The following is a 12,198-nucleotide window of genomic DNA, read 5'->3' on the forward strand; positions in this document are numbered from 1 at the left end:
GTTGTCTAGAGTCCCCTCAGAGTCACCTGTTGATGGAGGAAGGTCATTGGCTAATAAAGGAACTGCCTTGGCCCATTTTATTGGTTAGAAGATAGGTGGGAGGAGTAAACAGAACAGAACGCTGGGAGGAAGAGGAAGTGAGCTCAGACTCCACAGCTCTCCTCTCGGGGGCAGATGCCTCAGAGAGACGCCATGCCCCGCTCCTGGGCAGACACACGAGATGAAGCTCCGACCTAGAATCTTCCCAGTAAGACCGGTGCTCACAGATTATTAGAGATGGGTTGATCGGGATAACAGAATTAGCCAGTATGGGCTAGGACTAAAGGGCCAAGCAGTGTTTAAATGAATACAGTTTCCGTGTAATTATTTTGGGTAAAGCTAGCTGTGGGGGCGGCCGGGTGCCTGGGATGCAGCCCTGCCGCCCTTATTACTACAACCTGTCTCTCTTCCCTAAGTGTTAAGGATGTTGCTGCTGTATGTTTCTCTTAGTGGAGCATCTACTCACCCTTCTGGTCAAGTTTTATTTCCTGAATTGTCTATTTTCTTAGTGTCTCCGTTAGAAGCTTTCTGTATTCTGGATACAAGAAGACTGTCATCTGATATACAATTTCCCACATTCATTTTCCCAGGTAAGAAAAATATGTTTCTATCATATATTTGGAAGAATAGATATTTTCTCACTTTATGGAATTCATAACACTCCAGTTCTTCATTTAATGAAAGGGGGTTTGCCATATCTAAGAAGTTTGTTTGTAATTCATGAACCTGAACATCCAATTGTATTCTGCTACAAGATTCATGTTTAGGTTGTAATTTGGACTTCTTTTAGGTTTATTTTCCCTATTTACTGAGGGTCTGCCTGTATGTCTGTGTGTGCCAAATACACGTTTGAGTGCAGATGCCCACTGAGACCAGAAGAGACTGTCAGTTCCCCTGGATCTGGAGTTACAGACATCTGTCACCCACCATATGGGTGCTGGAAACTGAAGTCAGGTCCTCTGCAATAGCAAAAGGCACTCTTAACTTTTGAGATGTCTCTCTAGTCCTGTGTAGATCATTTGTTCATTCTCGATTGACTTTTGTATCCTGCGATATACGATTGTCTATATTTATATTTGTGCATGGGGAGGTCTGCTTGTCCCAAAATAAGACAGAAAGACAGGGCATTGAAGGGGATATGAGAGGGAACACACAGCCCCTCACCCTGTAATCATTTTTACATTTTTCTGACATTCAAGAAACCTCAAGCCAACTGATAGAGCCAAAATTACCTGCAGATATGATGCAACTATTCCTAAAGACATCCCAAATAATGTTTAAAAATAACAACAAATAAACTAGAGTCTGAAGATAGGGTTCATTCTTTAATATCACTGGATGTCTTCCAGAGGATCCAGGGTTGATACCCAACACCTACCCGATGGTTCACAACTGTCTGTAACTCCAGTTCCGAGAGATCTCATAAAGTCTGGTACTGTCTGTGGGCATTAGGTACTCACGTGGTGCACAGACTTCCCTGTGGAAAAGCATTCAAAAGCAGAAAATAAAAAACGCAGTTATGCTTTCTTAGGGGCAGAATACTTGTAGCCTTGAGATGGATGATGATAGCACTCTATTCTATCGCCTAAGTCACATAATCACCTTACAATTTAATTTACTGAAAGAAACTTTAAAAGGAATAAGCACATTTAAAAGCATTGCTTTTTAGTTTCATTTTTTACTTTTTAATAACCTATTGAATATTTTTTTTCCTAATGGAAAAATAGAACCCATTTAAAGAGTAAAAATATTCTTATAGTTAATTTAAAAACCTGAATATAGGCTTTAATGTAATTTAATCTTGAAATTTTCTGAATTACATTCTTTCAGCAATGTAACTTTAGAGCCATAAAAATCCTCCCATTTCTCCCTCTCCCACTGTACCTCCCTCCCTGCCCACCTCACATACCCTTTGCAATGACACCTAATCTCAAGTCTCTCTCCAGTCCACTCTCAGGCCATCATGCAGGAGCCATCCTAATTCTGTGTGAGCTTCTATCCACAGGATTAATAAGCTCACAACCTTTGCTTCATCCTGGCTGTTTCTGAAATTCTTTACTGCATCCTAGATTCATCTTTACCAGGGTCAAGGTCATCAAAGGGACAGGGTTATCCTCAGGCTACTGGTCAGTGTGCTGGGCTGTACCTCCCTACCACCACCAAGAGTCCCAGAAATCCTCGGTGAAGAGCATATGCCTGCTTCACTGAAGTGTCTTTGAGTCTTTGCTAAAGGTGTCCCCTCACACATGTGTGACTCTTCTGTCCCCTTCATATTCTTTTCTGTCTTATTGTCATTTCCAATCAGGCACGCTGTCTACATTTCTCTAGGTTTATAAGGAGTTTGGAAGTCAGGTGTTCATCCTCCAAGTTTGTTCCTTTATAAGGTTGTTTCAAGCTGGGGTTCTTCATATTCACTGTGAGTTTCAGGATAAGCCCATTAGTTTATGAAAAGTCTGTTAGAGTTCTGTTGGTATTGCACTGGATCTATAGGACTGTATGAGGAGAACAGACACCTGTATCTTCCATCACATGAAGATGATTGTAGCGTGAGTTCTAATTGGTCTTAATAATAAAATCTGGAGTCAGATATTAAGTGGTTGGAGCTATAAGATCAGAACAGCAGAGCAGCCAGACACTAGTTCTTTCCTCAACAAAACCCTCAGACCAAATGGAGCATCCTGTCTCTACAAGACCTCAGACTGACTGCCTGGATCTCCTATCTCCTCCCACCTTATATTCCTCTCTTTTCCCAGCCACATTCCTTTCATTCTCCATCTCCCTCGTGCTGGGATTAAAGGTGTGTGACACCAAAGCACTTTGATGAAAGATGTGAGTCACCACTGCCTGACTCTGTTTCTCTTTTAGACTGGATCAATCTAATGTAGCCCAGGATGGCCTTGAACTCACAGAGTTCTGTTTCTTAAGTGTTGGGAAAGGTGAGTTCCAACACTGCCTGTCTTCTGTGGCTAACTAGTGGCTATCTGCACACACTGATTCTCAGGCAAGCTTTATTGTCATGGAAGAAACAAAATATCGCCACAGTCGATGAATCTATACATCTTTACTCTCAGCAATGAGTTGTCCCATTCAGTGTCTAGGCACTACAGAGAAGTGGGCAGAGTTTTCCTAATTATTTCATATTTCCTGATGCTATCTCCAGTGACAGGGATTTTAAATTACAGCTTCCACACATTCATTTCACTGTGGTCAGCTGTCTGTGTTAAATTTAGACAGAGTTATTGATGAATCTTTTAGGTTAAAATATTTAATTACATTCTCTATGATGAAAATGTCTTTGATGCTAACATATATTTGCTGTGTTTAAAATTCAGTACTTTTAAGTTGCAAGTGAATTAGGAGAACAGAAACAAATGTCCAACACCCAGTTTGGGGGAAAATTTCTAAGGCAGCCACAGGTCAAAGGTTTGCCCCAATGGCATCTTTGGAATCATAGAGATAGTCCTTTACCTCCCAGCTAGCTCCATCAGGGAGGTGCTGAGATCACGGTGGAGAGAAAGAAGGGGATACATGTGAAGAGTTAGGTATGTATGTGTAACTCCAGAAAGGTTTGTATTATGAAGAATACTTAGGTAATTATTTTCAAAATATCTAATATTATTTTCCCCAACACAAAAAGGAAAAGGTTAGTACTCGTGTGTTTTCCCTCTTGTTTTCCCATCCAGTCATGCAGATTTTAGCAGTGTTGCTGTGGACTTGTACAGAGGGGGTGTTTTATGTATGGTTCTTTCCATGTTTATTATAACCATGACGCCTGCTAAGTGTTGCTCTGATACCTACTTCCCTGTGCAGTTACTAGTATACAAGCATTGCTTGTCTTTGAGTAAAGTTTCCCTTTTATCTTTTGTTTATTAATGGATTTACTCATGCGTTTGTGTCTACTCAGAAACACCCATTTCTTAAAGGAGTACTCCTTTGTCATCATTATATACTGTGATGCTTAAATTATCCCATAACATGCCCGTGGGAGTACATTCAAGAGGACCTGCTCTTCATTTGTTATCTGTCTAGAATTCTGGATTATCTGACCACCCCTGGGAAGAAAGCCAAAAGCAAATGCTTCTTGTCAGTGATACTTTGTGTCCTCTGCCTATCAATATCAGGTCTCTTCTATGGGAAGAACAGCAGGACTGCAGAGAGAACAAGCAGAATGTTGACAAGAAGCAGACATGAGCCCTTGTTTCCAGTATGTGAGTCATCATTGCCACCAATGTGAGTGTGTGTGTGTGTGTGTGTGTGTGTGTGTGTGTGATGTGTACATGGCTGTGTATAAAGGGTCTGTGAAATGAACAAAGAAGAGGAAGATGTCACTGCACATCTTTGACTTGACTGGATGCAGACAGACTACTCCATCCTTATATTCAGTACAGTAGAGTGACAAGATCATGTGGGACTCACCAGGTGAGTCATTTCCTTTTCTCTTCCCATCTGTGTGACCAGCAGCTGGTCTGTGATGCCTTGTAGGAACACATCCTGTTGAGCAGGTCGCAGCAAAGAGCAGCACACTGTGAAACAATGGCATTCATAGACTCCCCAGATGACTGAACCCTGTAGGGGTCCCTTTAAATGACCAGGACTGAAATGGAAGCAATCCCCATCAGACCATTTCCCCGAATGGGCCATGCATGACTGCATCACATTTGGAGGGATTGCTTATTAAGATGGTAGAAATCTGGATCCACAACAGACACTGAATCATGCTTATTAAAATGGTAGATATCTGGGTCCACAGCAGACACTGATTCAAACCCTAGGAAGTGAGTGTGGCATAGCCACTTCTTTCTGATGGCTGTCCATGTTAAAACGTATTGCTAGTGTGTTTGATATTCTGTCTTCCAGGATATGAAGTCACAGACTGCTTAAGTCCATACCATGTTCTCTTGTTACTGCCTTAAATACCAGTGTGTTGCATGGCATATCAAATAGACAAATCAATTCCTTCGTGTACGTTTATCCAGATATTCACATAGTGGCCTCTTTATTGAACACCTTGTTCCTGCACTGTGAAGACTAGCACGGGTCCTTGTATATCGTGTTAGATAGGCAAACTGTCAGTAAGCAGAAGAAATCAGTAATCACAGCAATTCCGTGTATTATTGGCGCTTTAAAGATCATAAAGGGGACAGGAAATAGTTGTGATGGGGATTGTCGTATGTGATGTTACCCCCAAAGGTTTCAGAAGTTAGCATGTGATCTGAGTCCTGAATGGCAAATAGAAGCAAGACCGTGCACAAACCAAGTTGTGGGCGTGCTTGCTTCCATGGAGAACAGTGGATCTAAGAGCAGAGAACAAGGCTAGTTGCCAGAACCTTGAAGACAACGTGGACACTGCTTGGGGATAGGACAGAAAGGAAAATGTTGTCATTGTCAGCTGTGTATGACATTTGGATTATATGATCTGTGTGGAAGGTGAGTTATGGAATTGTCATGATATGTTTCCTTTTGGTAGAAGGTGACTTGGCACTGAACAGAGAAAGGCCTGGGGAGGGCGGGATGAGGTAGTGTGTGGAGACAGTGGAGATGGTTCCGAAGACAGGGGAGGGATGGAGGTATGAAAGAGGGATGAAGCCATGCTGCAGTGATCAGCAGGAGAGCTGCCCTGTGCAGCCTTGTCTGGGAGAGGGCAGATAGCACCTGGATGCGCTGTGCATTTTCCTTGTGGAGACATTGCTCTAACATCTCTGGATTTGTCTGACCACATGGAGACACAGTGCTTCCATTTACTGACATCAGTTATTCCACGTGTATTGACACAGGATAGTTTGAATACCCAAACTAGTCATTGTAAAACTTAACAATTTGATAACGAGTTGCTGATGAATAATTTTCAGATGTAAAGTTTTCTAAGTACAGCTAACTGTAGCATAATTTCCAACAGAATAAGAATCTAACATTTGTCTCTTAAAAAGTGAACCCAAAATTCAGTGTATTTTTGAAAATGCTGTTCTACAGCATGTACTGCTCTTGGCAGGTTTACAGATGAAGGAAGTGAGTAGGTTTTAGGCAAAGTTGAAGTGAAATCAGTCTCTAAATTCTGCAGCAACTGTTTGTCCCTATTTCTCCAGAAGAAGACTGCCTTTAGAAATGCTTATTTTTGACAGCTGGGCATGGAGCAAACATTCACAAGACAGAGGCAGTTGGATGTCTGAGTTCAAGGCCAGCCTGTAATTCCAATTGCATATATCAACATTAGTCTGTCACATATGCAGGAACTTGTGACTGGTATTTAAAGCAGGTATTATCACTAAAGACCCCCAACTTAGCACATGAGCAGTGTGATGCTCTCAATTCACAGAGTGGGAAGCACAGCTCAGAGCAGAGGGTCTCACTCTGTTTTCTCCTCAGAGAAATTCCCAGCCTGTGTTTGGAAAATGGGTCCAGGACATCCTGGCTCAGGGAACCAAAGTTGCTGGGGCTAGGAAGGTCCCACATCTCTCTGACTCTAGAAAAGTGGTTCAACCTGTGACTTGACCCCTTCAGCAAACGTCTATCTCCAAAACTATTTCCATTGTGATTCTTACCTGTAACAACTTTACAGCGATGATGAAGCAACAGAAATAATTTTCTGGTTGGGATCACCACGCATGAGGGACTGTATTAAGAGTCACGTCACAGCATAGGAAGGCTGAGAACCATTGCTGTACAGACATCCAAATGCAGAATCCGGCTTCTCAGATATCTCTGGGATCCCTTCATCATTGTCCCCAAACTCCTAGGGAGGCACAGCCCCACATCAGGACACATACACTCACATCTCCGTGCAAGGGAAATCCTGTTCTTCTTTCTCCGTCATTTCTATTTCCACACACTATGCTATATTTCCAAATTTTCTTTTTTTATGTCTTCAGCACTGAGCTTAAGGATGTGTCTGATTCTTTGACCAACCTTTTTCCTGTTTTGTGATTCTTCTGCAGGGTCTGGGTCATTGGCTGTGCACACACATCCACAGACAGTACAACAACAGCCTCTAGTCCCTTGTTGCTGACCTTTGGGAAGCTGGGCATGTAAGGTAGGTTTGCTGGCAGGAGACTTGCTCTCAGGAACAGGATGTCCTTGTCAGAGGCTGGACTCGAGGATGCTACAGCACTTAGATCTGCCCAGCATCTGACGGCCCGGTCCCAAGCTCTTCACAAATGTGGTGGGAGCACATTTGGGGATTTTTAAAAGTGGTCCCTAGACACTGCTATTGCTCCCCTGGCTGTGCACACATTCCCAGCTATATTCTTGATTTCTCTGGTAGCTGTTCAATGAGAATGCTATACCATGAAAAGAAATCACTGGTGAATTTAAAAAGCCACAGTATGGGGACTGGCGACATAGCTCTCGTGGCAGAATGATTGCCTAGAATGGAAATTGCTCTGTGTTCTTTGACCCTCTGGGCATGTTCACCCTCACCTGTAATACCAGCACTCAAGGCGTAGAGGGAGGAGGAAAGAGACAAGAGAGTCATTACTGTTTATGAGAGTATGGCTCCCAGCCCCCATGGCAGATAGCTCACAACTGCCTTTAACTCTAGCCCCATCAGGAGTCAATGCCTCTGCCAATCATGTGCATACCACAGACAGACAGACAGACATAATTAAAAGTATAACTAAATTCTAAACAAGAAAAAAAAAGAAGCATCAACTCCAGGTCATTGACCAAGGGGAAAACACAGTGGAATTTAAAATATGAACATTATAAATGGTAACGGAATCTAACAGTCTACAGTCTGGCAGGGGAGATGACTCAGTGGTTCAGAGTGCATTCTATTGTTGCTGAGGATCCAAGGTAGTTTCCAGCATCCATTTCCAACATCCTTGAAGGACCATACCTCAGCTCCAGGAAGGTATGACCTCTCCTGACCTTTGGAGGCATAGGAATTCATGTGTACATACACATAGGAATATACACAACGTAATTATTATTAAGTTATGTACATTTTAAAATTATGTACAAATTAAAATAATTGTTGTGAAACAATGAAGAAAAATGGTCAAATGCCAGGCAATAATGAGAACAGTTTTCATCAGCGTTAGGTGGCAAATGCGTGCACTTCCAGCTATTTGAATACTGGGGTTACACGATCATTACTGCTAAGAAGTTTCAGAACAGCCTTAATAGCACAGAGAGGCCCTGCCTCAAAATGAAAACCAAACAAAAACCAGAAATATCTCAGAAAATGTGAAATTTCTTAGAAAAACAATCTTAGAGTACATGGTTTTTCAAGAGATGTGGATCATTATAAAATAAATTTTTTGCAGGGAAATCAATGATAAAATTACTTATTTCGTGGCAATTCAACAATATACATGTAGAAATGGAATGAAAATGTTACTGGGCAGAGAAGAAAACAGTAGCATTAAGAATGTGTTTACATTAAAATGAATACTTGAGCTGGGGCAGTGTGGTAAGCTGGGAGGTCCAGCAGCACTCTGAAGGCTGAGGGAGGAAGGGGAAGAGTCCTAGGCTGGGCTGGGCTGCTCTGAGACTCTGCACTAAACACACAAAATAATTAGCAGGACTATTATCATTCCATTCACTGTGGGAAAGTTTCAGCTTAGTTCTGTCATGGGAAACCATCCTCTTTTCACTGGATGTTAGGCAGAGCCCTGTGTGTCCCTGGCAGACACATTAAAGATTACCATCCCCTAAATGGGGAAGTGACTTCCTCACCACCACATACAGCAAGGCGCACAGACAATGGCGGCTGGGACTCTACTCAGATAGCTCACTCTCTGGAGATTTCCCTGCAGACAGCCCTGTGCCTTAGGGGTAGGAATAAGCCCAGCGACAGACACAGATTTCCTTATGGTACTACATGTGCTTTCCTGTGGTGTTTGAAATTTCGTATCCAGGAAGGAAAGTACTTTAAAGTGTAAACTGAGAAAATTGCTTGTGCTCGGGTGGTGAAAGTGGGGCTGGGGAGACAGCTAAATCAATAAATTGCTGGCCTTGTGGGCATGAGGCCCTGAGTGTCATTCACAGAGAGCATCATCAAGAAAATGAAGTTAAACTACAGCAGGAAAAGTAGTAGGTGTGGTGGGACTTGCTTGTGTGTGAAGGTGGAGGCAAGCCTATCCCTGGAGTGTGCTGCCCAGCCAACCCAGCCTGCCTTGCGTGTTCCAGGCCAGTGAGAAACCTTGTCTAAGAAAAGCTTCAGGGGGATGGCGCCTGAGGTACAACACCGGAGGCTGCCTTCTGTCCCCTGGCCACATGCATGTATGCATACAATTGCAGAAGCACACACATATGCACACGGGCACACAACGACACACTGGATAAACGATGTTTATACCTTCTGTACTTTAGAAGTAGTCATTGTGTTCCGTTTCTGGGCAATGAAGTAGAAGGACAAATGGAATCTACTCTCATGCTCTGTGCATGCCTGTGTGCATATGTGTGTGTGTGTTTGCACACAGAGCTCCACCATCTCTATCTAATGAGGCTGCTTTATGTTAGCCTTAGACTGGGATTGGTCTCCAATCTTGGGTTTACATTTGATATACCTAAGATGTCAAGGTTTATGTACCAGGAAAATATACTGAAGTGAAAAAACACTGCTTTATCTCCAGAGGTAAGGTCCCTTCAAGTCCAGGTCACAGCCAATGTTCCCTCCCACCCAAACATAGACGCCACTGGGCCCAAGACTCTCACTGATGTAGTCCCCATTATGGCCAGGAGGTGGCATTCAAACTACATGCCTACATTTATTTTTTTTAAAGGGGCTGATGTTTTATGGAATAGCAATGCGTTTTCAGTGTGTTTGGAAACTTGATACAATACTAGAGCAGTTCCATTTATGGATTGCAGCAACTGTAGTGCTCCACAACTCACTTCATCCTCCCTGAGTGTAAAGTGGGCAGTGCACACGGGATACAGAGTGGTGCTCTGTAGAGAATATGAATGTGGTGGTCACCTTGAATCCCCTGACACTGGAATGGATGGATTTCCTAGACTTTCCATCTCCTCTCCAGGAGGCTGTGGTACAGTCCCCAGATCGCTGCCTCCCAGGCAAGTTGTATCCTGGTCAGTCACTGCAATTGTGTTGCACCATGCCTGCTGGGGACTTCCAAGAGCAACCTGGTGTTTGTGGTGTGGTTGCCATGTACTTTTCCATGAATATGGTCTGCATATGGTTTAGATGTAATATGTATTCACCCTTACGATTTAGACCAAGCTTGGGGTCCCTTCTCTGTTGCACGAAGGTTTCCAAAGTATTTCCTTTACCTCACCCTCATTTTGGAGCCACTAACTAGATACTGAAAGAGAAATTATCCCCTGAGCCCTACAAGAAGAGATAACACAGATGAAAAGAAGCAGGAACCCCAAGTCCCTTGACAGCCACAGGACATTGACTGAGCTACTGTTCTATTGCTGGGAAGAGGCGCTGTGCTGAAGAGAATTTACAGAACAAAGCATTAAATTGGGAGCTTGCTTTCAGTGTCAGAGGGTTAGTCCAGTACCATCACTGTGGGCAGCATGGCAGCAGGCAGCCTGGCAGGGCACTGTAGCAGAAACTGAGAGTTTACATCCTGATCACAGGCAGGAGGCAGAGGGCTTTTGAGTCATCAGAACTCACACCCAGTGACAAACCTCGTCCAATAGGGCCACACATCCTAATCTTTCTTAAACCATCCACCATTGGGATTGAAACATTCACCAAAAGAGGCGTATGGAGATCATCCTCATTCAAACTACCACCGTCCTATAAGGGATTTCCTCTGCCCCATCAAGCTGCAGAGGGAGAATTGTGGTTGGCTGAGTACTCATAAGTGCATAGACTAGAATCGGTTCCAAGATGTCAGTCATTAATAGAAGAGACTACTGTGTGACATTTGGGGAGAGCAGGAGGCCATTCAAGTTACTTGTCTGAAATAATGTGCTCTTCAGAAGACAGTAGTCCCCTTTTGGTTCTCTTCATGGATACTGAAACTGTATACTGAAACTGTAAAGGCCTTGAGCACACAGGAATTATACAAGATTTAGTGAACGTACACACACACACACACACACACACACACACACACAAACATACATACACACACACACTTTCTTCAGCCATGTCATCAATTTATTTCTGTGAATTAGTAGTTTATGGTGGGCCAGGCATCATCATTCTAACCCCACATCTACATGTCTCACACAATTCCTTTTTCCCTTCTTTGATCTGCTCAAGTGGATTCCCATGGAAACCATTCAAAGAGACTGCCTTAAACTGTCTGGTCCACAAAGAAAAACAAATGCTGCCTTGGAAACCAAGGAAAATTTGGCCCATCCTTCCCATAGTGATAGCTATAAGGCCCCACCCTGCTCCTGGCTATATCTCCCTTACAGAGGGGAGGGAGGATAAACCTTGTGTGGTGTCTGTCTTGGAAGTTATCCTGGGTGCGGAATAGATTTTTTTCTGATTCTGCTTTCCATGTGATAGTGCAGTTAACATGTCTCCATACTTAACCAAGTATGGATGATCTATAAGAAAGCAATTTGTTTAAGGAGGACATTGAGGTTACACCAAGCATGTGACTTCCCTTTCCCACACTGTGGAACTAGAACCAGAGCTACAGGACACAGAGAGGAAGAGGAACCACGTCTTCAAAGACAAAGACAGGCAGAGGGGTCTAGTCTGAGCATGTAACTCTCCTGATTTCAGGAAATGCTCACCACAGGTTTCTCACATAGCAGTCCCCTCCTCTCAGCTCTCCCCATGGGTAGTCTGATAGCAAAAAGACACTCTTCTCCATTGCTGGAGAAAATGCAACTGTTCTCCAAGCCTATGGATGGGTCTTATGCTAGTGAAAACCTCAAGCGTGCATTCTGGGGACCTGGGATCTTTCTTCTAAGGATCCATCCCAAAGAACACAGAAGGGGACACAAAGACTGTCAGAGAAACACTGCAGAACTCCAAGAGGAGAACTATGAAAATCGTCTGTGGGAAGGAAAGAGGGACAGCATGATCTCAGGTGTATCTAGGACTGCTTTCCTCTGCTTCCTGACAGTTTACCCATATAACACAATACTCCAAGATCCGTGGTAATCTTCTCAGTGCAGAAACACGGTGCCCACAAAAGAGGCCAGTATGTGAATAGCTGGATAAACATATCTAAAGGAATTGATTTGCCTATTTGATATGCCATATAAGACACCGATATTTAAGGCAGT

General features: G+C 43.3%; 1 long non-coding RNA gene across 2 annotated transcripts in view; it reads left to right on the top strand.

Annotated features, from left to right (window-relative positions):
- The first annotated feature begins 610 nt into the window (after nucleotides 1-610).
- The window catches only part of LOC121436982, a 31,087-nt gene continuing 19,499 nt past the window's right edge, over nucleotides 611-12,198 (top strand). Inside the window, exons 1-3 of one of the 2 annotated variants that reach the window (XR_005972903.1) lie at nucleotides 611-629; nucleotides 4,161-4,269; nucleotides 6,972-7,066. This is a non-coding gene — a long non-coding RNA (uncharacterized LOC121436982). Of the gene's footprint in view, nucleotides 630-3,893; nucleotides 4,270-6,971; nucleotides 7,067-12,198 lie in introns of those variants that run through there. The other variant, XR_005972902.1, reaches the window with a different exon arrangement.

The sequence above is a fragment of the Microtus oregoni genome, unplaced genomic scaffold, assembly GCF_018167655.1.
Source record: "Microtus oregoni isolate MIOR12 unplaced genomic scaffold, Mior012 000050F_014, whole genome shotgun sequence".
NCBI classification, from domain to species: domain Eukaryota; kingdom Metazoa; phylum Chordata; class Mammalia; order Rodentia; family Cricetidae; genus Microtus; species Microtus oregoni.